We start from the raw sequence: 3276 nt of genomic DNA, 5'->3' as shown, positions 1-3276 counted from the left end.
GTACATCCTCTGGTCTAGCCAGGTTTGTAAGGTAGAATTGGGATCATGATAGTGGGGTGGGCAGGGGAAGCATTTAAGAACTAAAGGAAAGTTGTATGTTTTATTGATGCTACACTGTACCCTGAGTGACTCATCTCCACCTAGGACCAAGATTTTTTTAAAGACACAACATCTGGAGAGGGGAGACTATTAGTTCAAGGTCAAAATGACGGCTAAGGAGAGTTAAGTAGGACATGGGAAGACAAAGGAAACTGTCACAGAAACATGATTGATGGCAGACCAATACATCACAGATGCAGGCAGGCCTATAGAAATGGGACTGGCACCATGATTGGACACACATATTATGGTGGACACAAGAGCTTACAGATGGGCCCAGGGCCTTCTGACGGAGGCAATCAGGTATGAAGCTCATAACTATGTGTATTAGGCAGTATTCTCCAGAGAAACAAAACCGGGACACATACACACACATATGATTAAATAGATTGATAGGTTTACACAGTGAGAAAGAATATAACAGCTAACTGGTCCACACAGTAGTACAGAGGGCTCAGCTCAACTCACGTTCATGGAACAGTTAGTATACAGGAAGTCCTTTAACTCAAGGAAGCAGACAGAGCAGTCTTCTCTCAGGCAAGGGAGGCAGAGTCTGCCGGAAGGCAGCAGACAGCAGGGTGGACCACCAACAGTCAGTAGCTCAGGAGCTTAGCAAAGCAGGCACAGATGGGATCTCAAACTCAAGCACGGTGCCAGGATTCACCAGTCTCAAGCTCAAGCAATGTACACACCAGCAGCGTGGCAAAGCAGGTTTCAAAGAAGCCTCAAGCTCAAGTGCAGCGGTTCTCAACCTGTGGGTCACGACCCCTTTGGGGGGGTCTTACGACCTTTTCACAGGGGTTGCCTGATTCACAACAGTAGCCAAATTACAGTTATGAAGTAGCAATGAAAATAATTCTATGGTTGGGGGGTCACCACAACATGAAGAACTGTATTAAAGGGTCAAGGCATTAGGAAGGTTGAGAACCACTGCTCTAGTGGGTTGGCTCAGCTCACAGTTAGTGTAGCACATAGGTTGAGGCAGAGAACTAGCTAAAGCAGCAGCATGCTAGTCCCATCAGCAAGGACCAAGGGAGAGAAGGGATGCTGCCTGTCTTTATTTCCATCATCCTCCAAGCAAGCTGACCTGATTAAGCTCCGCCCACATGTTCCTATTGGCCTAGTTGGCATAATAAACCTAAGCATCACACTGTGCAATGTCAGTGTGGCAGTCTCCAATGAGGGCGCACCTAGACAAGCTTCCAAAGGAGATGGACTGTCCTTGGACTGGTCAGGGGGTGGACGTAATGCACTTTCTAACGCACTCACCTGCAGGCAAGATAGTTCACAGTCCTGGTAAATGGCGAGAAGGACTCCAGGGGAGGCTAATCAATATGGGGCCTCTGCAAATGAATTTTGGGCTTTGACTATTGTCCATAGTCTTCTGCAAACCTGATGCTCAGAATTTAAGCCCTACTACTAGTTATGCTAAACCACTGTTTGGTTTTAAGAGGATCTCTGTGGATATTTTTGGTTTAAGGGTTATCTTAGAACAATAGTTTCATAGATCTAGCCAGCCTCCATGGCTACAGAAAGTTTGAATTTCACGAGAATTTTAAATTCTATTTTGCATTTCACCCACTTTGGTCAATACTCTTGAAGAGACTCTTTGATCAAAGCATTCAGTAATGGTAGCCAGTCCATATGGCTCTTCTGGTTTCATGGCAGAGGAGGCAGTTGTTCATGGAAGCAGTTGGTCACACATTCCATTCAGTCATACTCTTTGGGGCTTCCTGGAAGAATGAGTGTCCATGTGAGGGAGACTGTGTGTCTGGGCACAGTGGACGCCTCATGTTGGGATCTCTCCCAGACCTCATCTGACGCAGCTCTTCCCTTGTACCCTTTCTGGTTCCAATAAATAGGTAACTCTAAGTAGAGGTGAGAGTCTCCATGCCTTTTTAAAATTCCACATGAGGATCAGATTCATGATGATCCTTAACGATAAAGGTAGGGTGTTCCACATGCTCCTTAAGTACAACTCAGTGATACTCAACTACATACTGGTTTCCTTCTGTGACAAGCCAAATAATGGGCCCCAAAAGATGTCCATGCTCTACTCTCCAAATCCTGTGACTACATGACCCTCGGTAAGTAGGTGAAAAACAGGGTGGGGGTGGGATGTTCAGGTGCGATTAAGGAGTTTGAGACGGAGCCCTTGGTTTATGAGGTTGCGTGGGTGGGCGGTTGTGCGCCATCAAGTCATTCCGAATGAGGCTCCCGGAGGAGAGAGTGGAAACGCCTCGCTGGCTTTGCGAGGCTCGTCTTCCAGCAGCAGATGCCAGGTCTTTCATCTTGCAGAGGGGCTCAAACCAATGACCTTTTAGTTACCAGCCGAGAGCTCAGCCAGGGCTCCGGGAGTATCCGCGTAGGCCCGATATCATTAATTACAGGGTGCTCCTAAGCGGGAGGCAGAAAGGTCGGGGCAAGAGGAGAGGCAAGGAAGGAAACAGAGGGCCAAGTGGTGCCACTGAGGAGAAGGGGCACAGACCATGAACAAGCCAGGGAACGGGAAAGGGAGCCTTCGGCAGGAACGCAGTCCTGCCCACACGGTGACAGACTCAGCTTCGGATTTCTCACCTCCAGACTCTGGGAGCGTTCTGTGTGCTTTTAAGGCACTAAGTTTTTGTTAATTTGTTATAGTAATGATAGGAAAGGAATATGCCTTTCGCTTCCCAGAAGGGAAAAAAATGCACATTTATTTTTGCTAACGCCCCAGGTACTTTTTCTTGGTCTCAAATCTTTGTACTCCCCCCCTCACTCCCTTCCTTTCATTCTTTCCTAGTACCTTTGATTCTTCATTAAACAAATACAAGTGGGGTACCCATGTCCCCTACAGAATGCCCAATACTTCTTCTAGATGTCTTGCTCTTGCTTTGTCCCTTTCAATTTCTGCTAATATCTTCTTATGAAAGTTCCAAAATTATATATTCTTTACCACAATCCAAGGCACCTTGGTGGCATAATGGGTTATGTGTTGGGCTGCTAACCACAAGATTAGCAGTTTGAAAACACCAGCACCCCTAGATAGAAAGTCGGGGCTTTCTACTCCCATAAAGAATTATGGGCTCAGAAACCCACCAGGCAGTTTTAGCCTGTCCTAGAGGGGTCATGGGAAGTCAGAATCAACTTCATGGCAGTTAGTTCATTTTTTATCACAATCTGATATATATATATATA

The sequence above is a fragment of the Echinops telfairi genome, unplaced genomic scaffold (assembly GCF_000313985.2).
Source record: "Echinops telfairi isolate 266 unplaced genomic scaffold, ASM31398v2 ScPeMD7_7424;HRSCAF=8462, whole genome shotgun sequence".
NCBI lineage: Eukaryota > Metazoa > Chordata > Mammalia > Afrosoricida > Tenrecidae > Echinops > Echinops telfairi.
This window is presented reverse-complemented; position numbering follows the sequence as displayed.